The sequence below is a fragment of the Protopterus annectens genome, chromosome 2.part1, assembly GCF_019279795.1.
Source record: "Protopterus annectens isolate FY-2018-M chromosome 2.part1, PAN1.0, whole genome shotgun sequence".
Taxonomy (NCBI): Eukaryota; Metazoa; Chordata; order Ceratodontiformes; family Protopteridae; genus Protopterus; species Protopterus annectens.
This window is the reverse complement of record NC_056729.1, coordinates 1,531,172,840-1,531,198,452: the sequence shown is the minus strand read 5'-3', so window position 1 is coordinate 1,531,198,452 and position 25,613 is coordinate 1,531,172,840. Positions and strand designations below refer to the sequence as shown.

The window sequence follows — 25,613 nt, the reverse complement described above, 5'->3', positions numbered from 1 at the left end:
CTAAATCTAGAGCACTTGATAATAGTTTTCAATCTTACTCACAAACACTGGCTAATCTACAATGTATGTACTGTACCTGTGTACTATGTATGTATTCTACCTATGTTCCAAATTTCAGCTGTACACACCACAAATCTATTAATTACCTTTATTTTTTAAATTAATATTTTTTTGTTTGTTCTCTCCACTGTAACTGTTTATGTGCTGCATACCACTGTAAAAACATGTCTCTTGTAATTTGTGTGTATACTGATAATGTCTAAATAACTAAATGTGTCTGTAATTTTTCTTTGTAGAGCTTTTCTCCCCTGGCCTCTGCTGAAAAAGGGCCTTTTCGACTCAGTCAGACACCCCCGGTTAAAAAAAAAAATCTAAAATAAATAAATAAATAAATAAAATACATTTTTAAAAATGTGTAATTCTTCACTTATTGTGCTTTGAAATAAGGCGTACTCCAAAAATAAGTGAATGTTCTTTTGTGCTACATTAATTTCATTCCTTGATACTGCTTGGTACTTGTAGTCATCATGCAATAATTCCAACATATGTCCAATATAACTCATTTTATCTCCCAAAACTTATCCACCCCCCCCTTATCCAGTTTCATAATTCTTAAATTAGGTAGGGTTGGCTTTAGGTTCATTCATTAAAATGTGTTCTTCTTTCGTAAAATTGTAATATTTCTGCTTTTGCTGACTTACGGTTTTGTCAATTTCTGCAAAACAAATTTTATCAAAAGAGGCTATAGTAGGATGTAAAGGGGGGTTATAGGTACTCTTCTTCCTTGAACTTAATTAACTACTAGGAATTTTTTCACCATGTGTCTTGAACAACATCTGAAAGTTAGAACATCCACAATATCCGTCTTGTATGAAGGAACAAATTTGAATCCCCTCTTGAAAAGTGAAAAATGGGTCATATTAATTTCAATATTTGTATAGTTATAAATATTGAAACCTTGGAGGGATAACATTCTACCTTCAAAAGCTTCCAAAATGTTTGGCCCACTGTCTGAGTCTTAACACTGATTCACATTGTTTTCCCTGTTGTTCCTCCATCTCTGACCTTCTCCCTTTGTAAGCTCGCCCTCTTGGACTGTAAGGTTGGGTAAAAAACCCTCTCTCTATTCCTATTCTCAATTCTTTCTGAATGTCTTAATGGAGGATGATTACCATCATACTCACTATTGTCCCTTCTTCTTTGTTCTGATTGAATGGCATTGTTATCAATCTCTTCCAAATCCTGAGATGTTCTATGCTAATTAGCACCCTCCCTGTGTTCATATTTTAGAATAGTTACTTGCATTTCCAAAGCTGTCATCCAAAACATACTGAAAAAAAAAAAAAAAAAAACATTTTAAAGGTCAATTAGTTCAAGCTGAAAGAATGTGCACCAATTTTTGTAATTTCAAATTACAGGTGAGCTTTTTGATCCAGGTGTTTCAAGACAGAAGTTATCCCCAGGACCTTTTTTTCCGAATAAGTGAAGAAATGTTAGAAGGATGGGGAACCAAATTTAAATCAATATTAGGGAGAGGACCATCAGAATTAAATAAGATCCCTAAAGTCACAGATACATCCAACATTTATATTATGCTTGTTCCGTATGGGGGTTGTGCAAAGGAAATCAAGGATATTATCAACAAAAACTGGGTGATTTTTAAAGGCAAACTGAGATTATAGAAATCCTTGGTGTGGTACCCCATTTTGTGTACAAAACAGGGGAGAATCTAAGTTCTTGTTTGAACACACCAATATCATTAGACACTTGGACCTAAAGGCACCAGTCATTGTGGGTCATGTAAGCAGTTCAAATACATCTTGGAAGAAAATGGAATTATGCTTTTAGGGACGGCAATCAATATTATGCCTAGGGTGGGCAACTGTGCTACTAGGGGGATAACTTGCACAGAAATATCTGAACAGTGTGAATATTACTACATAGGTAAAATGGAAAGACAATTGACAAAATGAATATACGAACACCTGTACGTAGTTTCTGAGGGCAACACTAATAATGCACTTTTTAAATACTCCCAGAAGTGTCCAGGTTTCACCAAATTTAGATTTGGAATACTAGATAAAGATTCAAGAAACCCTAGAGGAGGATGGTGGGAAATGGAATTAGAAAGGAGGGAACTGTTTAGAAAATTTAGATTCAACTCTACAGCACCACTAGGGCTAAATGACAATTTGTCTATTTTAATTGCTTTAACATTTAGAGCACAAGAATTATAGGTGGCTCAGGGTTTTTCTAATGATCAAACATAAAACTGCATAAGTTGTAACCTGAAAGGTTATTTAGTTTGATAGGGTAGACTACGACAATGTTTTTTTTTTTTTTTTTTTTTTTTAATATAGTGATTTCACTTTTTTAGATAAATCATGTATTTATTTGCTTTAATACAAGTATGTTTTGAGTTTTATTGGACTTTGATTCATATTTTAGTTTTAAACACATTTTTGGGCGCATTAACATTTTTAACATTTGTTACTGCTTGAATTACATGCATTAATAGTAGTTACTTATGATGAAGCTTGCAAACAATTAATAGTTTTCTTTGGTTTTAAAATAAGGTTCCTTTAAGGAATAAAAATTCAGTTTAATTTATGAATGGAGATTAATTGAATGAATGGAATGTTTAAATAAAAGGAATTGGGTAACTTATTTAAAACAATTTCATCTGTAACAAAGTAGTGCTGAAAAAGTCCCAACAATTAGATGGACAAAAGCACATAAAAAGAAGTTGTGTTCTTACCATAACGTTCCACCTGTGTTGTCGATCTTCATTCATTCATGACAGATGGGTTTTGGTTCCACCCTTGGAACTGACTAAGCTGATATAACAAGCTTGCATCAGCCACAAACTCTCGAGCTAAGGTTACCCATTGTGTCTCTCTCCTCATCTCCTCAGATCGAGTTTGCCTGTAAGAATAAGAAAGCAGAGGCTGTGTCTGAGCAAATGCTCTATCACGCAACCAGGATCAAACCTGAACCTCCAGGAGCCTTTGGAGGGGGGTAGGAGGGTGAGACGCCATGAATGAATGAAGATCGATAACACAGATGGAACGTTATGGTAAGAACATAACTTCTTTATCTGATGTTGTCAAGCTTCATTTATTCATAACAGATGGGACAGAGTCCCTAGCTACTTTATGTCCTGGGAGGCCCTATGGAAGAATATTCCTGAGCACCATTGAGCCAAAGGATGCTCTGCCCCTGGAGACCATGTCCAATTTGTAATGAGTGATAAAGAAATGGAGGGTAGTCCACGTAGCTGCTGAGCAAATGTTAACCACAGAAGCTCTCGTATGAAAGGCTATGGAAGTGGCAACTGATCTGGTTGAATGCGCCTTGACTTTAGTTGTTAAACACATTTTATTCTGTTGATAGACAAAGGAGATGCAGTCTCGCAACCATTTTGCCAAAGTGACTTTAGAAACTGATTTACCTAACTTGGTTCCTGAAAAGGACAGGAACAATTGGTCATTTCCATAATGATTTAGTCCTGTCCAAGTAAAAACGCAATTGTCTATGTGCATCCAATAAATGCAGACAATATTCTCCTTTGTTAGAGAAATTTGGGAAGAAAACTTGCAGGTCAATGGCTTGATTAATATTGAAATCTGATAAACTTTGGGTAGAAAGGAGGGGTTAGTCCGAAGAGATACTCTCTCTTTGTGAAAAACTATGTAGGGGAGCTTTACACACAAGGCCTGTAATTCTGATATTCTCCTGGCCGAAGTGATGGCTACCAGGAATAAAGTCTTCCAAGACAAAAATGCCATTTCACAAGTGGCAGCTGGCTTAAAGGGTCGACGAGTCAAGGTTTGTAGGACTACTGTCAAATTCCAAGATTCAATGGGCTCTTTAAAGTGTGGTTTTAAATGCATGACTCCTTTTAAGAAGGTTTTGCAGAGATGGTGAGATATTAAAAAGAAATCTTCAAAGCCATTATGGAAATTTGAAATAACTGCTAAATGGACCCTAATAGTAGAAGCTGAGGCTCCTGAATGTAGTAAGGTTGATAAATACTCCAGCACTGTATTAATTGGAGCTGAAAAGGGATCACGTCCTTTTCCACGAGACCAAAACACAAATCTGTTCCACTTACTATAACATATTTTCCTGGTGGATGGTTTATGGGAAGATAGAAGTATTTTCTGTACAGGGGAAGATAGATTATTTTGCCTGGCAATTACTGGAAGTGGAGGTACCAAGCTGTCAGCTTGAGGCTCGATAGGTTTGGACAGACCAACCCCTGTGGATGTGACAATAATCCTGGAGTCACGTCCGAAGTCCAAACCAGACTTGGCGGGGCCAATAGGGAGCAATAAGGATTACTTTGCTCCTCAACCAATGTGCCTTCTTTAGAAACAGTGGCATCAGAGGAACGGGAGGGAAGGCACAAAGCCGTCCCAGGGGCTGTACAAGAGCGTCCCTCGGGGACTCCCCCTGAGGGGGGATTAGGGTAAAGTAGCTGCTGCATTTGTGGTTGATGGGAGATGCAAATTCGCAGCAAGGCTGACCCCAGTGACGAAAAATCTCTGACACTACCTTGGAATTGAGAGACCACTGATGAAGCAGGGGAATGCACCTGCTCAGTTTGTCTGCAATCACGTTGGAGTTCCTGGGAATGTGCATTGCTACCAGAAAGCGGTTGGAGGCTATCATCCACTGCCATACCCTCATAACTTCCCAACATAATGGGTAGGATCTGGTTCCCTTCGTTTGCTGACATACCAGACGACTGACATGTTCTCCAAATGGATAGCAATTGTCCCCTACAGGAGAGCAGATTGGAATGTCTGCAATGCCAGAAGCACCACCCTCAGTTCCAGGACACTGACATGCAAATTGGCCACTATGGGGTACCAAGTGCCTTGGACTGTCTTTCCCTGAAAATGCCCCCCCAACCCCATCAAAGGTCTAAAACTGGCCTCCAGTCTCCTGAATTATTTGGCACTAAAAAGAACCTTGAGTAAAATCCGGATTGAGGATTGGATGGGAGAAAGGAAATTCACCCTGGGGATCACGTCAGTTGCCCTGCTAGACAGGGGTCCAGAGAAGTAAATAGTGTGAGAAGAAATAGCCAGGGAATTTTGTATAGGCCCTAGGGCCGATTGCCTAGTAACAACCTATGAACCTATATATATATATATATATATATATATATATATATATATATATATATATATATATATACGACATTCCGACGCCGGAAGAGTCAATTGTGAGCCTGCTGAGGTGAATGCCCTTCACCATAACCTGGAAGGCAGGCCCACCCGATGAGGGATGGGAGCTCAGACCCAAGAAAGACAACCTCGTAACTGAGGTCACACCCCGCCCCAACAAGCCCACCTCCAGGAAAGGAGTCGAGAGAGAACTTGGAACTGCCAAAGCAACCAGGACTGTAGAGAGTGCTGTAGAAAAAAATTGGTGCTGTAATAGGGATCATGGTGACAACATGGGTTGGCTCCGACTGAGCCGTGGTCCACAGGGTTGGTTCCGGAACCATAGTAAGATCCACCAGTGGAACCGAAGAAGCTAGCACCAGGAGGGGAGTCAGCACTGAGGGCTCCAAGACCTGTTCATCTTAAGGAGGAATATAGGTTGGAGTCTGCAGAAAACCCCTCAGTTCCGGGTAGGAGTGAGGGCCTGGATGGAGTTGGGATGTCTCTGGCTGCTCTAGAAGCTAGTCCACAAGTCTCTCTACATTAAGCTCGGAAAGGCTCCTGGTGGAACAAGTGGACATCCCCGATGGAGATTCTGGCAGGTCAAGCTGGTGTCCAACAAAGGGGTCAATGGACAGGGAGTATCGGGTCCTGGCTAGTGTCTCAACCTTTGGCACTGAGGTCCAATAACCTGAAAGTTGTATTGGGGAGGGAGTGACCAATTTTAAGGGACAGACTACTGCTGGTGCTGAGAGGGTCTGTGGCACTGTGGAAGGGGTTAGTACCATGGCAATTGTTGCAGTCGGTTCCATAGTCAAAGACGGCACTGTGGAGGGGGTTTTAGGCTCCGGTGTCGAGATAATTGTCAGTGTCAGTTTGGCAAGTTTAGTCTTAGGTTCAGAATGAACCGGAGTCTTAGAAGTTTTAGGTTCTGGCGGCTGAGGAGACGGAACCGAATGACTGTTTTTCTTTGTCTCTTTCCTAGGAGGGATTGATACCTCCGCCTCAGATAAAGCCCCTGAGAAAGTTTTTTTTTTTTTTTTAGCAGACCCTTTAAAATTAGCTTATTTGTATGCTCTGCTAAGGTGTGGCCACTAAAGCCCTTACAGAGCTCGCATGGAGGTTGGACCTGCAAGTGTGGTACTCCTAAGCAGTATATGCAGGAGAGGTGCCCATCGGAATTTGGCATCTTCCTGCCACATTTGTCACATTGTTTAAAACCAGTTGTACCTTTTTTGTTAGCCATTGTCAACAAATACTAAGGTAACAGCAATGAGAGCAACAAACAAATGCTATGGTAATAGCAATATGAAGAACATTAACAAATCCTGTCAAGACACACACACACACGCACACAGTAGGAAAACTTTTTTTTCATATTATTACCAATAATGGTAGCAAAAGTATACCCAAGAGGGTAAAAGAAAGGAAGGAAAAATACCAAAGATGGTATTTAGATTACCAAGAGGTAAGGGGAAGGGAGGGGTCTGTACCAGCAATGACAGGAAGAAATACCAACAAGGTAACAAGGTAATTAGGAGAAGAAAGCACTCACACAGTAAAGGGACTATATAACTATAAAAACAACTAACAATACACAGATTTTACAGAAAAAATAGAAGCAAAATACTGAAAGATTTGAAAAAATGCAACACTTAGCTTGAGAGTAGTCCTGACACGTCTTGAAACTCTACGCGGCAAACGAGATCTGAGGAGATGAGAGGGGGACTATCGGTAACCGTAGCTCGAGCGTTTCCGGCTGGTGCAAGCTTTTAAATATCGGCCAAGTAGGTTCTAAGGATGGAACAGAAACCCATCTGTCATGAATGAATGAAGACTGACATCAGATCTCGTATTTCATACAGCTTGGAATAAATGTTTTTCTGCTTTTAAAACAAACTGGAATATTACTGGAATGTCGAGTGCCTGTTGTGGCTTACACCAAGTGGTACCTTGTTTTTAAGAATTTGATTTTGGTTAGTACTAGTATTGCTGTTTGTTGTGTTTATTAGTCTTTTGATCAGCGTAATTCAGTCTTCACAGTGGGTGGATACTAAGGACTGTTTATTTACTAATGGAGCCAAAAAACAGTGCTTGTTCTGTAGAAAAATCTTGTACTGCTGCTCAGGTTTTAAATGAGACCAACGAGGATCGTTCAGTATATCGAAAATGATGGGGGCGATCTTACACAACTAATAGCTTTTTTAACCCAGAAACTTTCACAAATGGACTCCGCTATTGAAAAACTACATTCCCATTATTCCCAGTTCAGGAAGTGAGACCACTTACCAATAAGAACCAGGACAGAGAGTTACAAATCAGTGCGATTTTTTTGGGCAGTCTTAGACAACTGTTTTTATATCTCCACAAACGGAATTACAGACAGGACAGCCACACTTATCAGCAACAGTAGTAAATACAGATTGGAACACAAGTTATCAAGACTGGATTAACAATTAGCTGTTTTTTTTTTTCGTTTAATGAGGTACAATCTCACCAGCAGCATCCGTACAACTGGCACTACATGCTCAGTGACTTCGAAATAAAACTAAGTTAACCTTCAATGTGACAATCTGTATTTAGCTGAAAGTATTAAAGCTAAGAGGGCGCCAAAAGGATTAAGAATGTATAAGTTCCCTAATGGACTAAATACTGGACAAACTGAACAAGCAGAGCTCACTGACATGTTCAATAGATATGGGATAAAGCTCATGCATTTTATCATTAGATTGAATAATACTAGGTTAATACATTGTTTAATGAATTGAATGTGCTTAATTACATTACAAAGGATCTTTTGTTTGAACAAAATGTTAATAAACAAGAGAATATTTTTGTCAAAATTGATAAGTTAAACTTAACTTAGAAAATAAACATAAGATTTCAAGGGAATTAAATGATTATATACAACAAATAGCCAACCCTTTTCCTAAGACATATTTTTTATAATGAAGAAAGAGAGGAATTTAATAATAGTATGAGTTGAGACATGAACACCGGGGGTGGGCTAATTGGAACAGAACATCTCAGGATTTGGAAGAGATTGATAACAATGCCATTCAATCAGAACAAAGAAGACGGGACAATAGTGAGGATGATGGCAATCATCCCCATTATGACATTCAGAAAGAATTGAGAACAGGAATAGACGGAGGTTTTTTTTTTTACCCCAACCTTACAGCCCGAGAGGGAAAGGATTCAAAGGGAGAGGTCAGAGATGGAGGAACAACAGGGAAAACAACGTGAATTAGTATTAGACGGTGGGCCAAAAATTTTGGAAGCGTTTGAAGGTAGAATGTTGTCCCTCCAAGGTTTCAATACTTATAACTACACGAATATTGAAATTAATTATGATTCATTTTTCACTTTTCAAGAGGAGATTCAAATTTGTTCCTTTGTACATGATGGATATTATGGATGTTCTCACAGAGTTCAAACTTTTTACTAGGAAGCTCAACTTTCAGATGTTGTTCTAGGAACAAATTCCTACTATTGAATTAAGTTTAAGGAAGAAGAGTACCTTTAACTCCCCTTTACATTCTACTACAGCTACTTTTGATAAAATTTGTCCTGCAGAAATTCACAAACAATAAGTCAACTAAAGCAGAAATATTACAATTTAATGAAAGAACACATTTTAATGAATGAACTTAGAGCCAACCCTAATTTAAGAATTATGAAACCGGATAAGGGGGGTGGAGTAGTTTTGGTAGATAAAATGGATTATATTGGACATATGTTGGAATTACGGAATTATGACCACAAGTGACAAGCAGTATCAAAGAATGAAATTAACATCGCACAGAAAAAAATTCAGTTATTTTTGGAGGATGCCTTATTTCAAGGCATAATAACTGAAGAATTATACAATTTTTTAAAAAAAAAATGAACATCCGCTTATCTCTGTAGCCTTTGGAATGCCCAAAATTCATAAGAAGATTTTAGATCCCCCTTATCGAATGATTGTAGTTGTACATAATAACCCATTTAAACATTTTAATGTTTTTATTGATAATGCCATCTTATCTATCAATTACTTATTAAAGGACTCTTGGAATCTTCGATTGAAGATTAAACAGGAATGGTATAGTGACACATGCAGCTTTACTACTGTGGATGTGGTAGATTTACTTACTTCCATCCCACACCAAGAAGGCTTGGAGTTATTTTATGAAGCCATTAATGAACTGACAGAATTGGATACGTTAATTAATTTTATTATGCAAGTTATGGAAACTATTTTACAAAATAACTTCATTCATTTTAAAGGCGAATATTTTAGACAGAGAAAAGGTGTAGCAATGGGGCGAGTCGTGCCCCCATTTATGCAAATTTAGTAATGTGGGTATGGGAAAAGGTAGACGTCTTTACATTCGTCTTTAAAGAACATTGGGTGATTTATTTATCTTTCTAGGATGACATTCTTATTATTTGGAAAGGCAGGAGATAGCAAAAAAGATGGAATTTATGGATTTTATGAACATTTCCCCATATTTTAAATTTAGACATACCTACACTGACAAAGGTGTTGATTATTTGGATATCACCTTGTATAAGGAAACTAAGGAGAGCGTATTTGCCTCAAACATTTTTAGGAAATCCACATTTTCATATAGTTACTTGGATTTCCAAAGCTGTCATACAAAACATGCTAAAAAGTTTTTTAAAGGTCAGTTAGTTTGAGCAGCAAGAATGTGTTCCAATTTTTGTAACTTCAAATTAGAGGTGGGCTTTTTGATCCAGTCGTTTTGAGAGAGGTTATCCCCAGAACCTTCATTTCAGAATAAGTGAAGAAATGTTAGAAGGATGGGGAACCAAATTTAAACCAATATCAGGGAGAGGACCATCAGAGTTAAATAAGATCCCTAAAGTCACAGATACATCCCATACTTATACCATGGTCTTTCCGTATGGGGGTTGTGCAAAGGAAACCAAGGATAGTATCAACAAAAACTGAGTGATTTTTTAAAAGCAACCCTGAGATCATAGAAATCCTTGGTGTGCTACCCCATTTTGTGTACAAAACAGGGAAGAATCAAGCTTTTGTTTGAACACACAAATACCATTAGGCACTTAGACCTAAAGGCACCAGCTGTTGTGGGTCATGTAAGCAGTGTAAATACATCTTGGAAGGAAATGGAATTATACTGCCAGGGACGGCAATGAATATTATGCTTCAGGAGGGGGACTGTGCTACTAGGGAAATACTTTACATGGCAATATGTCAAGAGTGTGCATATTACTATATGGGTAAAACAGAGAGACAATTCAGGAAATGAATATACGCACACCGGTACACAACTTCTAAGGGCAACACTAAAAATGCACTTTTTAAACACTCCTAGAAGTGTCCAGGTTTCACCAATTTTAGATTTGGAATAACAGATATAGTTTCAAGAAACCCTAGAGGATGATGGTGGGAACTGGAATTAGAAAGGAGGGAATTGTTTTGGCAATTAAGATTCAACGCTACAGTACCACCAGGGCTAAATGAGAATTTGTCTACTTTACCCATTTTAAAATGTAGAGCACAAGAATTGCATGTGGTTCATGGTTTTGATAATGATCAAACACAGAATTGCACAGGTTGTAACCTAAAAGGTTATTTAGTTTGAAAGGGTAGGCTAGGAATTTTTTTTTTTTTTTAATATCATGATTTTACTTTTTTAGATAATTCAGGTATTTGTTTTAATATAAGTATGTTTTGAGTTTTATTCGACTTTGATTCATATTTTAGTTTTAAACATATTTTTAGAGCATGAGGAATAAATTACTTAATATTTTTAATGTTTGTTACAGCTTGAATTAGATACATTAATAGTGGAAACAGTACAGATATACATACCGGATTGGTCGAGGCCCGAGTTAACAACGTCCGCCACCAATACTGTTGGCCAACAGGGTGCTGGTGGAAATTGGGCTACTGTTGGCCGAAGGAGGAGAAGAGGGGGAAGGCATGCCCGAAGGCAGGAAAAGGCTTGGAGTGTGGCAGTGAGAGTCGGAACTTTGAATGTTGGCAGTATGACTGGTATAGGGAGAGAGCTAGCTGATATGATGGACAGAAGGAAGGTTGGTATATTGTGTGTGCAACAGGCCAGATGGAAGGGGAGCAAGGCTAGGTGTATCGGAGGTGGGTTCAAATTGTTTTATCATGGTGTGGATGGGATGAGAAATAGCATAGGGGTTATTCTGAAGGAACAGTATGCTGAGAGTGTTTTGGAGGTGAAGAGTGTGTTGGATAGAGTGATGTTTATGAAGCTGGAAATTGATGGTGTAATGATGAATGTTGTTAGTGCATATGCTCCACAAGTTGGGTGTGCGATGGATGAGAAAGAAAAATTTTGGAGTGAGTTGGATGAAGTGGTGATGACTGTACCCAAGGGTGAGAGAGTGGTGATTGGAGCAGATTTCAATGGGCATGTTGGTGAAGGGAACAGAGGGGATGAGGAAGTGATGGGTAGGTATGGTAATAAGCAAAGGAATGCAGAAGGTTAGATAGTGGTGGATTTTGCGAAAAGGATGGACATGGCTGTGGTGAATACGTATTTTAACAAGAGGGAGGCGCATAGGGTGACATACAAGAGTGGAGGAAGATGCACACAGGTGGATTATATCTTACGTAGAAGGGCCAGTCTGAAGGAGACTGGAGACTGTAAAGTGGTGGTGGGGGAAAGTGTAGTTGGGCAGCACAGGATGGTGGTTTGTAGGATGACACTGGTGATCAAGAAGAGGAGGAGGAGGAGGAGTGTGAGGGCAGCACCAAGGATCAAATGGTGGAAATTGAAAAAAGGTACTTGTGAGGTGGAGTTCAGGGAAGAGTTAAGACAGGCACTGGGTGGCAGTGAAGAGTTACCGAATATCTGAGTAACTACAGCAAAGCTAGTAAGGAAGATGGCTAGAAAGGTGCTTGGTGTGACATCAGGACAGAGGAAGGAGGACAAGGAAACCTGGTGGTGGAATGAGGAAGTACAGGAGAGTATACAGAGAAAGAAGTTGGCGAAGAAGTGGGATTGTCAGACAGATGAAGAAAGTAGACAGGAGTACAAGGAGATGAGGTGCGTGGCAAAAAGAGAGGTGTCGAAGGCTAAGGATAAGGCATATGAAGAGTTGTATGAAAGGTTGGACACTAAGGAGAGAGAAAAGGACCTGTACCGATTGGCCAGACAGAGGGACCGAGATAGTAAAGATGTGCAGCAGGTACAGGTGATAAAGGATAATGAGGGAAACATACTCACAATTGAGGAGAGTGTGTTGAGGAAATGGAAAGTGTACTTTGAGGGGCTGATGAATGAAGAGAATGAGAGGGAGAGAAGGTTGGATGATGTGCGGATAGTGAATCATGAAGTGCAGTGGATTAGCAAGGAGGAAGTAAGGATAGCTATGAAGAGGACGAAGAATGGAAAGGCTGTTGGTTCAGATGACATACCTGTGGAAGCATGGAGGTGTTTAGGTGAAATGGCAGTGAAGTTTTTAACTAGATTGTTTAATGAAATCTTGGAAAGTGAGAGGATGCCTGAGGAATGGATAAAAAGTGTTTTGGTACCGATTGTTAAGAATAAGGGTGATGTGCAGAGCTGTAGTAACTACAGAGGGATTAAATTGATCAGTCACAACAAGAAGTTATGGGAAAGAGTACTGGAAACTAGGTTAAGAAGGGAGGTGATAATTAGTGATCAGAAGTATGGTTTCTTAAAGAGCACTACAGATACGACGTCTGCTCTGACAGTGTTGATGGAGAAGTACAGAGAAGGTCAGAAGGAGTTGCATTGTGTCTTTGTAGACTTAGAGAAAGCATATGACAGGGTGCCTAGAGAGGAGTTGTGGTAATGTATGAGGAAGTCGGGAGTGTCAGAGAAGTATGTAAGAGTGGTACAGGATATGTACGAGGGTAGTGTGACAGTGGTGAGGTCTGCTGTGGGAGTGACGGATGCGTTTACGGTAGAGGTGGGATTACATCAAGGATCAGCTCTAAGCCCTTTCTTATTTGCAATGGTGATGGACAGGTTGACAAACGAGATCAGACAGGAGTCCCCGTGGACTATGATGTTTGCAGATGACATTGTGATCTGTAGTGAGAGTAGGGAACAGGTGGAGACGACCCTGGAGAGGTGGAGATATGCTCTAGAGAGAAAAGGAATTAAGGTCAGCAGGACTAAGACAGAATATATGTGTGTGAATGAGAGGGAGGACAGAGGAATGGTGAGGATGCAAGAAGTACAGGTGGCGAAGGTGGATGAGTTTAAATATTTGGGATCAATAGTTCAGAGTAATGGCGAGTGTGGAAGAGAGGTGAAAGAGAGAGTACAGGCAGGATGGAGTGGGTGGAGAAGAGTGTCAGGAGTGATTTGTGACAGAAGAGTACCAGTAAGAGTGAAAGGGAAGGTCTACAAGAGGGTAGTGAGACCAGCTATGTTATATGGGTTAGAGTTAGTGGCATCGACAAAAATGCAGGAGTCAGAGCTGGATGTGGCAGTGTTAAAGATGTTAAGATTTGCACTGGGTGTGACGAGGGTGGACAGGATTAGGAATAAGTATATTAGGGGGTCAGCCCAGGTTGGAAGGTTTGTAGACAAAGCCAGAGAGGCAAGATTACGTTGGTTTGGACATGAGCTGAGGAGGGATGCAGAGTATATTGGGAAAAAGATGCTAAGGATGAAGCTGCCAGGTAACAGGAAAAGAGGAAGGCCTAAGATAAGGTTTATGGATGTGGTGAGAGAGGACATGCAGGTGGTTGGTGTGACAGAGCAAGATGCAGAGGACAGGAAGAAATGGAAACAGATGATCCGCTGTGGCATCCCCTAATGGGAGCAGCCGAAAGAAGTAGTAGTATAATGGTTACTTATAATGAAGCTTTTAAACTTTTTTTTTTTTAAAAGTAAGGTCCCTTTAAGAAATAGAATTTAGTTTAATTTATGAATGGATATTAATTGAATAAATGGAATTATTAAATAAATGAAAATTAGGTAACTTATTTAAAGCAATTTCACCTGTAACAGAATGATTCTGAAGAAGTCTCAACAATTAGAGGGACGAAAGCACTTAACCCGTACTTCATACAGCTTGGAATAAACATTTTTCTGTTTTTAAAATGGACTGGAATATTATTGGAAGTATTGAGTGCCTGCTGTGTTTTACACCGAGTGGTACCTTGTTTTTAATAGTTTGATTTTGGTCACTACACTGTTTGTTAGTTACTGTATTTACTGTAATTTTATAAAATCCAGTTTAAGACCTAGAACTTAAAGAACACTACCATTATAAAAGCAGCTTGTGCTTAAGAGTTTGCCATTTGCACTTCTCTAGTAACCCCTATGGTTCCAGAGAAACAAACATTTGTTTGAAATGTAAGACCTAGAACTTAAAGAACACTACCATTATAAAAGCAGCTTGTGCTTAAGAGTTTGCCACTTGCACTTCTCTAGTAACCCCTATGGTTCCAGAGAAACAAACATTTGTTTGAAATGTAAGGACATAATTTGTTTCTTTCAAAAAGGTTAGGCTCTGCTTATTGAAAGTTTCAGTGCAAACTTCCAGAGCTACTGGAGGGAATGAGTTAAGCACAGCTTCAGCCTTAGGGCCAGAATGGAAAACTTTGTCCAAAGGAGCATCCAAGAGACTGGATTTCACATGTTCAAAAAGAAATTGTCCCCCTCAGCCCAGCATGTGTAGATTCTGTAGTTGCTGCCCTGCTGGAAGCTTCCACATCATCACAGCCACAGTGCAAAGGACTGCTTAGCTACCTGAGAGCTAAGAACTGCACAAGTCTAGGAGTTTATTGGAAAGGACCTTATTTTCATGCCCCACCAATTTTTGTTTCATCTGGTCTAAAAACGGTTTTCCTTATACTTTATCACATGAAATTGGCAATTTAAACCCTCATGACCGGGGTAGTGGAAGTGTACACTTTTCTTCCAAAACTGTCGAAAGCTCCGCTTTCTTTATCAGTTGGTAGGGGATTTTTGGAACTGTTAGCTTTAACTCTCTTGGGACCCTGTATCACCACTTCTGGGTATGCTACAGGGTTCCTGAAAAGTTATCTGTGAATCCTGAACATGGCAGAATCTATCAGGTTTCTGAGGGGCAGTGGAGAGGGAATCCAGCTCCACGGAAGAATCCAGCAACACATTGTCCACTATCTCCAAGACTGGTGGAATGGTAAGAGATTATGCTCAGGGAGGTTTAGAAATTCCCTCACCCTCTTCTTAGATTGTGGATAGCCCTGTGTTTCCTATTTAAAGTGTTTCTTCAGGGTATAAAGGGTCTCCCCAGAGGAAATGTCCTCAGGAGGGGAAGATGAGGTCAGGTTCTCATCAGAATCTAAATCCCCATAGGAAGCAATGGATAAACCTTCCTCAAAGGTGGAGTCATCATCCTCCAATTCAAAAGAATCAGAAAACGGGGGAGGGGGGGATCTCTTTTTCTTTTACCAGAAAAAGATTCAGGGGAAGAACCTGGGAGTAAAGGTGCTTGGATATGACTATGGTGCTCACATCCTCAGCCAACCTAACCACATTCTGTTGATTTTCCTGAGACTGGGAATGGTAAAAAGGTCACACAGGAAAACCAATTGGTTAAAAAATACAAAAAGAAAAATCTAGCAAAGCTAGAATTTCCACTGTGTGATACCTTAACCTCTTGTATCAGAGGCAACATGAAATATATGCAAATTACCCTTTAAGGATACCAGATGTTTCAGCTAAATGGCAATTCTGAATGTCCATGACTTTTTCTTTTACTTTTAAGTCTATTTATGGACAATTTCAGGCCAATAAAGCCAAACCCTCTAGCTGCGGGCATGCATGTTTCTGCCTCCTTATGGCATCATCAGCACAACATAAGAAGAATGTTTGACTTTTGGAAACAAAGGGTTGTCATACCCAACTGATATCCATAAACATTAGGGCATCTACAAAATATCCCAACTAACAAAAAGTAAAAAGGTCACACAGGAAAACAAACTGGTTAAAAAACACAAAAAGAAAACTCTAGCTAGAATTTCCACTGTGTGATACCTTAAACCTCTTGTTATCAGAGTAATAGACTAAAAGTAAAAGAAAAAGTCATGGACGAACGATCAAATGCTAGATTATTGTCTGTGTGTCCCCAAGTCCCTGACTTCTGGCTGAATTTTTAGGGGTGTGTTGTTAATATGACGTTTACCAGGGGTGGATGATTTCCAGAAGGATATTATTATGCATTTCTTGACATTTAGTTTTAGTCCATGAGACTGACACCTGCTGTTTGTCAGTAACAGCCCTTCCTGGAGAACATTTGTGTTGGTGGGCGATTCAATGACAGCTCCTAATTTTCAATCATCTGCAAATTTAGTCAGCCAGAGGCCACTGACGCTGGCCTTGACATCAGAGAGGTAAATGCAAAAAGGAGTGATCCCTAGACCAATCCCTGAGGGACTCCACTTGTGACTGGCCTCTTTGTAGAGGTGGACTCCCCAGTTCTAACTTCCTGGGTCCTGTCTGTGAGCCAACTGGCTATCCACAAGGTGACACAAGGGTTTCTACCTTGCCACTTAAGTTTGTCAAAACTGCCCGAGTGGGGAATTTTGTCAAATGTCTTGGCCACGTCAAGGCAGGAAGTATGAACTATTTGCCCTCAGCCATTGCTTTGGTGACCTTCTCAAAGAAGTCCACCAGGCTGAGTATGCATCACCTGCCCTTGATAAAACCAGAGTGGGTTGGGTCCAGTGTCTGGAGGTTTCCTATGTCATTACTGATCACTTCCATGATCATTCTTTCCACGGCTTTGTATATGAAGCTAGTGAGACTTATGGGTTTATAGTTTCCAGGGTCTGTAGATGGTCCACCTTTGTTCAAAGGGATGACTGCTGCTATTCTTCATTCATGAGCTATGAAGCCTGTTTGGGGACTACAGTTAAATGTCAATTCCAGAGGGCCCGATAGATCATGTTTCATGCTATTTAGAAGGCATCCTGGGATACTGTCTAGGCCCATTGATGCAATGTTTCTGGCATTAGAGAGAGCATTAACGACCTGTTCCCAAGTGATAGCACGGGAAGTTGTATTTGATAGCATTTCTTGAGGGAAGGTTGATGGGGGGAAGAGGGGTACAGCTGAAGCTGAATTTGTCTGCCAGTAGGTTTGCTATATCTTCTGGCTCAGTAAAGGTGGCTCCATTTACAATGAGCTGTGCACACAATTGTGTACTGTCTTTGAGGCCGCAGACATAGCTAAATAATGCCTTGTGGTTGTCCTTGGCCAGGGCTTTGGTAGACTATTTGCCCTCGGAGTTGTTTGTTAATTTGATGACAGTGCATTTATGTTTGCTTAGTTTGATGAGAGTGCTTTTGTCCTGGTGGGTGCTGCACCACCTAATTGTTGCCATGACTTCTTCCTTCTGTTATACAGCCTATTGATGTTCTAATTCCATCAGGGTGGCTTGTTTTTCCGAGTTAGTGCTGTACTTCTTCCTGGTGGGTACAGCTGCTCTATGCAGCTATTAACATGCTTGCATAGGATTTCTGTGAACAGTTCTGCGTAGGCAGCAGTATTCTCAGGGTATATGGGGGCTTAATTTGTGCCAGGTTAGGAAGTTAACCTTAGAATACTTCCTGAATATTCAAGGGCTAGCTGGGGTTCCAGGTTTTATTTTTACTTCAAAGGAGACCATTTTGTGGTGTGACCTTACCAGAGAAGACATTACACTAGGGGGCGTGCAGCACTCTCCCATATTAGTGAGGACCAAATCCAGTATGGTTGCACCTCCTGTTGGGGTATTGACAATTTGGTTCAGAGAGTTTGCGTTTACAAAATCCAGGAATCTCTGTGCCTGCATGTTTGGTGTCATATAGGATTCCCAGTTAATTAATAACATAGCAATTAACGTAGTCCATGAATATGATACTGGGTTGGATGGTGAATGTTCCAATAAGTTTAAATACATGGTATGGGTTTCCTGGGTCATAGAGGAGGACCTATAGCTTGCAAGGAAGTGGTATGTGATTTTGCTTATGATGATTTGAACACAGAGAAGCTCAAGTGCACTGTCCTGTTTGGCCAGTCTTGTGTGCTTTCCATGGTTTTAAACCATATCTCAGTGATCTCAGAGATGTCAGCATTTTCTAGGGTGAAGACAGCTTCTAGGGAATGGAGTTTTTTGTTTAGACCTCTAGCACTGAGCAGCAACACCTTTAGATTTTCTTTAGAAGTACTTTCAGTTTGGCATTGCCTAAAACAAAGGGCACTCTTGAAGAGGACAATGTTTTAGCTAATATTTGAAAGCCTAGATGAGAAAGATGCAGACCATCCCTGGCAAATGGTGTGGTCTTTTGACAACCTCCTTCCATGCTGACAAATATTGCACCCCCTTAGAATGACAACTGAAACTAAGCCAATTATTAAAGTCAGTCATCATTTGTTCATATTGTGGCATCATCCTTGGATAAGGTAAAATGCTGCTCAATGCTAGGCTCATACCAGTCTAGGACATGCATTTCAAGAGCTCCATGATGTCTCTCTCTCTCCATATAGTCTAGGGAGGTACACCTCAGGTCATGTACACCCACATGGACTACAACAGAGTCATACTGGTATTTGTGGTCCAATGACCTGAGTGTGTGCGTAATGTGGCAGATCCTGGTCCCTGATAAGGAAAGTACAGTTGTGTACACTTGCCATAAATGTAGATGTTTGAGTGCATTCACTGTTGCAGTCATCACACTTGGGTTATCTGCCTGCAGGTAGCCCTCAGTCGGCCCGAATGCCAGAGACTTAGCATTTCTGCGTCGGATGCTGTCACTTCTTCCTTGAGGTCAGATCGTCAGGGGTATAAAAACAGGCAGCCGATGCCATTACATCAGTTTTTCCTGCCCCAAATGTCAGGAGTCCCCAAATAGGGAGCTAGGATATGGTGGGGAAAACATCACCAGTAAAAAGTAAATACCAGTAGGAATAGCCATAGAGAGGAAAGACAGAGAAAACCAGGGGACTGGAGGGAGGAAAACCAGGACTGCAACAGTGAATATACTCGAACATCTACATTTATGGTAAGTATACACAACTGTGCTATGTTCTTCGTGTTTCACTGTTGCAGTCATCACATGTGGGTTGATTCCGAAAGCTGAGGAGGGGTGGAGGCAGTCAAGAAGAGTTAGGGCTGGCTAGTAGGCCTTGCAAGACTGCTGTAGCAAAACCTACCCTGGATTTGGAAAAGATAGGCAGGTGGTAATGCTTGGTGAAGGTGTGTACAGAACTCCATGTAGCAGCTTCCAGGATGTCCCTGGTAGGGACTCCCCTGAAAAATGCTGTAGAGGTAGATGTAGCCCTAGTAGAATGTGTTCTGACCCCTTGAGGGGTTGGTTTTCCATGGTGCTTGTAGCAGAAATGGATGCAGTGTGCTATCCATTTGGAAATGGTTTGTTTTGAAATGACCTTGCCCTCTGCTCCTGTTGCAAAACTGACTAGCAAATGGTCAGATTTTCTGAAAGGCTTAGTCCTATCAAGGTAGAATCTGAGCTGTCTGTGGACGTCCAAAGAGTGCAGGATCCTTTCCCCTTTATTTTGATTAGGGAAGAACGTTGGCAAATGGATGGATTGGTTGACAGCCACACTGGGCACCATTTTAGGCATAAAGGAAGGGTTAGTACTGAGGGAAACCCTGTCAGCATGGAAAATAATGAAGGGTTCCACAGCCATCAGTGCTTGTAACTCAGACACTCTTCTAGCTGAAGTGATGGCTAGAAGCAAGGCTGTTTTCCAAGAGAGATATTTTAACTCTGCTGAAGCAGCAGGTTCAAAAGGGGGAAGCGTGAGCTTTTCTAGTACAAAGTTTAGGTCCCAAGCAGGGGTGGGCGCTCTCCTTGGTGGTCTTAAGTTGTTTGCCCATCTCAGGAACGGTTTGATGAGAGGGTGAGAGAATAGAGGTGGCTCAGTATTGTAATGAGCCGAGATGGTAGAGGCATGGATCTTAATGGAGGAGAAGGATAGGCCTCTGTGGAGTAGTTATGCTAGGTAATCCAGGATTAGAGGTAAGGAGGGCAGTGCTGTTTCCTTTCCTTTGGACTGAATCCAAGAACAATACCTTTTCCACTTATCAGCATATGATTTCCTTGTACTGGGCCTTCTGGCTTCAAGAATGACATCCAGCACCTGTTTGCTTAGGGTTGCTGGTGGAGTATTCAAGGAATAAACCAGGTTGCAAGAGTTAGGGTTTGCAATTGTGGATGCAAAATCTGTCCATCCTGCTGAGAGAGCAGGGTTGGGGTCTGGTGTAGGTGCCAGTTTGGCACCATTGTCAGGCTGCAGGAGTGGGTACCAGTGCTGGCGTGGCCAGTCGGGGGCAATCAGAATTGTCCTTGGCCTGTTTTGTTTTATCTTGAGTAATACTCTTGAGAGAAGGGGCGGGGGGGGGGGGCATAGATTGAGAGGTTTTCCCATTAAAAGGATATGGCATCCATTTCCCAGGCCTTGCTGTGAGGGTTCCTGGTGTAGCATTTGCTCATCTAGTGGTTGTAGGGGGAGGCAAAGAGATCCACCTCTGGGGTCTCCCATTTCAGATTCAGAAGGTTGAAGATGCTGGGCTCCAATTTCCACTCATGTGGGTCTAGGAGATTTCTGCTTAAGTCATTTACCAGTGAGTTTTGTTTGCCTGGCAGGAATTGAGCTTGTAGATGGACTTGGATGCCCAAGGCCGTGTTCCACAGGGCCATGGCTAACCTGCAAAGTGGGTAAGAATGGGTTCTCCCCGCTTGTTGATGTACCACATAACTGTGGTGTTGTCTGTTATCAGTTGTCTTGGAAAGAGTAGGGATCTGAAAGCTGTCAGGGCATTCTGTACAGCTAGCATCTCTTTTTGGTTGATGTGCAGATGAATTTGACTTGGGCTCCAGTGGCCCTAAATACATTTGCCTGCCATGTGAGCCGTCCATGCATAGTTTGATGCATCTGTGGTCAGGGTCTGGGCGACATGGGGTTGAGTAAAAGTCAGTCCCTTGCTGTGGTTGCATGCTTCTGCCCACCAAAGGAACTCTGTCCTTGGACACAATATTATAGGAATGACTGTGTCCAGGTCCTGAGAATGTTGGCACCAAAGACTTTTTAAGTACCATTGAAGTTTCCTCATATGCAGTCTTGCATATGGAATTAGCAGTATACATGATGCCATGAACCCTAAGGCTTGCAGTACTTTTCTTGCAGATAGCTGGGTTCTGGTAGCCATTTGTTTGAAGTAGTCTGTCAGACAGACCTGTTTTTCTGAAGTGAGGAATGCCATCTGGGAAGTTGTGTCCAAACTTGCTCCCAGGAATACAATCTTTTGACTGGGCACCAGTTGTGATTTCTTTTCGTTGATGGTGTATCCCAATGAAGTGAGAAGGCTTTTTACAAATGCCAGCTGCTGAAGCAGCAGTTCCTGACTGTCCGCCTGAATCAGGCAGTCGTCCAAGTACTGGTAAATTTGGATATTTCTCTGCCTGCAGTATGCAATGGCTGGAGCCAGGCATTTTGTGAATACCCTGGGTGCAGTAGATAAGCCAAGGTGAAGTGCAGAGAACTTATAATGTATAGACCCTGCCCTGAAACGTAGATACTTTCTGCATGACTCCCTTATGGAGATGTGCAGATAGGCTTCTTTTAAGTCTAGGGTGACTAATCAGGCATCCTTGGCTAATATAGGGAGAAGTTGTTGCAGGGTAAGCATTTTGAATTTTAGTACCACCAGGAAGGTGTTGAGAACTGAAAGATCCAGGATTGGGCACCAAGAGCCCTCTTTCCTGGGTACCAGGAAGAGTCTGGAGTAGAATCCTTGACCCCTCTTGTTCTACTGCAACAGGCTGAATAGCTCTGATATTGAGCAGGGAAAGTACTTGGGTTTGAGCCTCTGCCCACTGGTTTGGAGGAAGGTCTGGAAACCCTCTTGGGTTTGGCAGTGAATGGAAATAAAATTTGTGCCCCTGGGATACAATGTTGAGGACCCATCGGTCCTGAGTGATGGACATCCAGTTTTTTGCATGAAGGGCAAGTTTTGCTCCTAGGGGCACAAGCAATTGGGCAGGGCTGGGAAGTAGAGTGAAGAAGTCATTGTGAGCTTTTTCCATAAGGAGGTGGCTTATCACTCCCTGCTTTAGGGGGTGGGGGAACTCCATTGCTTAGATTTCTGCATACCCTGAGACTGTAGTCTGGATGGTCTGTTTCCCCTGAGTCTTGTTTGGGAAGGCTTGCAGGGGGCTGGAAAGGACCAGTGTTTTGAAGGGCAATGCCTACTGAATCTAGGGGGTTGCACTTGTAGGAATTCTTTAACAGTCTGCATAAACGTAGCTTTTTCTTCCATCTTTTTAAGAACCTCTTCCGCTTTGGTGCCAAACAGTCCTTATTCAAAGGCGCGTCTAATAATTTAGATTTGACTTGATTTGGCAAGGTCTGCTCCTTCAGCCAAGCATGTCTTCTCAGTACAGAGCCAGTGACTGCTGCCCTGCAAGATGCTTCTAGGCCATCAAAGCCACACTGCAAAGTATGCTTACTGACTTGGTTTGCAGAGTGCATACGCTCCTGCAATTCTTTAATTTCTGCACAATCTGGAAAATTTACCACTTTTTGTTTAATAAGTTCCATAATATGTTGCTGGTATTTCAGCATGTGAAACTGGCAATTCAATACCCTGATAGCAAGAGTTGCAGAGGTATATACCTTCTTACCCCATCTGTCCAAGGCTCTGGAATCCCTGTCCGAAGGGGTGGGATTCTTGGCTGTAGTAGCCTTAATACCTTTAGGCCCCTGGAAAATTATCTCTGGGTCAGTAGTAGGATTCTTGAAAAGAAACTTGTGAGTATCAGGTACTTTGTAGTACCTGTCTGGTTCCTAGGGGCAGAAGGTAAACTCTAAAAATTCTCTGAGTCGCTTTTTGGACTGAGGATATTCTTGGCATTCTCAATGGAAATGCTCTCAGAGTATGCAAGGTTTCACCAAAAGAAAAATCCTCTGGAGGGAAGGCAGATGGAATGGATTCCTCTGCATCCGAATCCTCATAGGCTGATAAGGGCATGTCTTCTTAACCGTAAAGGTTAAGGTCATCGGACTCCTGGTCTGTAGAACTTGAAGGGGACTGGATTCTTTGTCTCTTTGCAGGGGAAGGCCGACATTCCCTAATCAGCATAATAAGGTCTTCAGCCATTCTAAGGCATTTGTTTTTGTGGAATGGGTGCCTGAGCATGCGCTTTGGTCGTCGGTTTTCAAGACGTAGTGTGTACTCTGGGTCTAAGAAACTCGGTAGTTTTGGTTAGAAATGAAATCGTCGATTTGTTTCGAACATCGGTAGAGCGAAAAACTGCCTCAGATGTCGGTGCCTGCACAGCGGCTCCAGACCCAAACAAGGTAGAGACATCCGCTGGTTCCATAGTCGAAGAAGCATCTCGCAGCATACCAGACTCTGAATGGGTCTCTGCAGAGGCCTGTGAATCCAATTAAGCGGGCATCAGGGGCTGCAAAGGTGCCTCACTGAGTACCGGCGGACTGGCGACTAGCTTAATGGAAGTGTCGTTGGCAGTTCTGGACCTATGCAGTCTGTCTCTGTCTTTATCCTTACGTTTTATTCAGAAAATTGGTAGTTGGATGGCTTACCGAAGCAATTTCAGAGTACGGAAATCGAGAGTGAAAGAATTTAGCAACAAAGAGAGCCCAATGACGAATGGTTTGGGCATTAAACAAGGCACAAAACCGACCGCAAGGGACGTCGTGGTCTGGGCCTAAACATGTGACGCAGTATGAATGAAAATCTCTGTGAGGTATTTGCTTTCCACAGGCAAGACAATTGCTAACTTTTTCTGACATCGGTTAGAGCAAGAATAAAGGATCCTCAACGGGGTATTTAGCTTTAGAAGACTTCAGGATTATTCAACTCGAAAACGTAAAATTCAGGTAGCAGCCAACCAGCACTTGCAAACTGCTTATGCTTAGTGCTCCTCCTTGGCAAGAAAGACTGATGTAATGGCATCGGCTGCCTGTTTTTATACCCCCTAATGACCTGACGTCAAGGAAGAAGCAACAGCATCTGATGCAGAAATCTCTGGTATTCGGGCCGATTGAGGGCTACCTGCAGGCAGATAACCCAAGTGTGATGACTGCAACAGTGAAACACGAAGAACATGCACGACTTTCTCCTTAGTCAGCCTGGTGAGAGGGACATCAGTGTGTCTCACAATGGAGTCTCCAATGATTAGAGTGTTGGATTCTGTGGTGGCTTACCTTATGGGGTTAGACGTAAAGGCTCCATGAAATGCGGCTGTATGTGTTGATGTGGGTGTTCTTTTGAATGAGTGCATTCAGGGTTGTTGAGGGTGTCTGTTATGTGTATTTCGTCTTGGAGGTCTTTGCAGTTTAGGAAGGTTACTTAAAGTGCCTCATCATATGTGGATCTGTGCGTCTACTTTGAATTGTGTGATGGGTGTAGTGTGTGTACCACTGAAAACCTTATTAACATTAGGAGTGCTTTTAAGTGACAGCTTTGCCTCCAGTGACACTGTGTAAATGTATCTCTCATATGCCACAACAATTTGAGAATTAACTGGTTGCCAATAAACATAAGGCGATTTCTACATTGGTGCAGGATGCCCATTTTCACCAAGCTGGCAATGGAGATAGCGGAAAAGGTTACATCCATGGCAGCAGATACATTTTATTGATTAGACAGTTGGAGTGAGAACAAAGTAATGTCAGGAATATCTGGTGTGCAACTCTGGGACCAGTTCTTGTCACTGCAAACCAGCTGTTCTGTGTGCAAATAAGTATTGGTGAAATTTCAATGGTGTTTTACAGCACAAATGTCAACTCAATGTGTGTATGGCTACACAGGACACTGCCAAACACTTGAGGGAAATTAATAAGTAGAGCCTGATGATTTACAGATAAAGTATTTACACATATATTCTGAAGTTAGAAGCAAATCAAGCAGTACTTACTGAAAAAAATAATTAGTTTGTCAAGAATGATGAAAAGAGGGGCGTCACATGAATGGCTACTGCCTAGCTACTACTAGTGCTGGTCTCACCGCAGCTTGACTCTGCTGGGAAACCATGCTCCTTTGCTTCTTCTCTCTCCAGAAGCTAAACAATAGCACCAGTCCCAAGATGAGAAGCAGGCCACAGCCTGTTTGGTGATCCACAGTCTTGCCTCAGATGATGTAAGGATCTGTAGGCTTATTGTAGCCTTCTTCTGGTAGATGCCTTCAATAGCAACCAGACCGATCAGGAAGGTCAAGCACAGACACTAATTTTCCCACCAGAAAGAGTCAAGAATCTATGCACTCTTCTTCTCTCTTTTGTCTTTTCCTTATCTTTTTTATTTGATTTCTCCATCTTCTTACCAAGAGAAGCTGAAGTTAGCCTTGAGGAAACAGAGGTGGATAGCTGGGAGGCAGATCCTGTCTGAAGGGGAATCAAATCTTTCAGTATTAGTTTCTTTTTACAGCCTTGAA

General features: G+C 41.6%; 1 protein-coding gene across 1 annotated transcript in view; it reads right to left on the bottom strand.

The window, feature by feature from the left end:
- PANK4 (pantothenate kinase 4 (inactive)) overlaps positions 1–25,613 on the bottom strand; it is a 1,309,469-nt gene that overhangs the window by 98,070 nt on the left and 1,185,786 nt on the right. The window lies entirely within an intron of this gene.